The 615-nt window shown below is 42.8% G+C and overlaps 1 long non-coding RNA gene across 1 annotated transcript; it reads left to right on the plus strand.

Moving 5' to 3' along the window:
• On the plus strand, nt 1–615 carry LOC104915522. Its single transcript, XR_796380.2, has 5 exons — nt 1–85; nt 199–219; nt 323–343; nt 454–474; nt 579–615. It is a non-coding gene; the product is annotated as an uncharacterized LOC104915522 (long non-coding RNA).

Here is a 615-nt window from a genome sequence, read left to right on the forward strand (position 1 = left end):
TGTTTTGGGAGCTGTGCAATGAGGTGTTCCTTCATAATGCATTATTTCTGCTTTTCCTTTGCAGAGAGAAGCGATGCAAAGTTGGGTAAGTTTCCCTCCTCAAACCAAGGAGATATGGGGTCTTCCCATAGGTTCAGCCATGGGATGACAGATAATCTGACCCTTCTCATCATGCATTTCAATTTTGTTTCATTGCAGAGACACTAGCTGAAAACCTGAGTAAGTCCTCCCTCCAAAATTAAATAAAAAGGGGGTCTTCCTTTGGGAGCTGTGGGATGAGATGTTTCTCTCATCATATACTGTTTCTGCTTTTCCTTTACAGAAAGAATTGGTGTAAATTTGGGTGAGTTTCCCTCCTCACACCAAAGACATTCGGTGTTTTCCCATGGGATGAGCCATGGGATGATAATCTGATCCTTCTCAATATGCATTTTGTATTTGTTTCTTTTGCAGAGAAACTAGCTGGAAAATTGGGTGAGTGCTCCTTCCCAAATTAAATTAAAAATGGGCTCTGCCTGTGTGAGCTGTGGGATGAGATGTTCCTCTCATCACGGATTGCTTTCTTCACTCCTTTCCAGAGCAACAAACAGAAGCAGTGGGTGAGTCTTCTTCCCC

This window comes from Meleagris gallopavo, assembly GCF_000146605.3.
Source record: "Meleagris gallopavo isolate NT-WF06-2002-E0010 breed Aviagen turkey brand Nicholas breeding stock chromosome 18 unlocalized genomic scaffold, Turkey_5.1 Chr18_random_deg7180001285357, whole genome shotgun sequence".
Classification (NCBI taxonomy): Eukaryota; Metazoa; Chordata; class Aves; order Galliformes; family Phasianidae; genus Meleagris; species Meleagris gallopavo.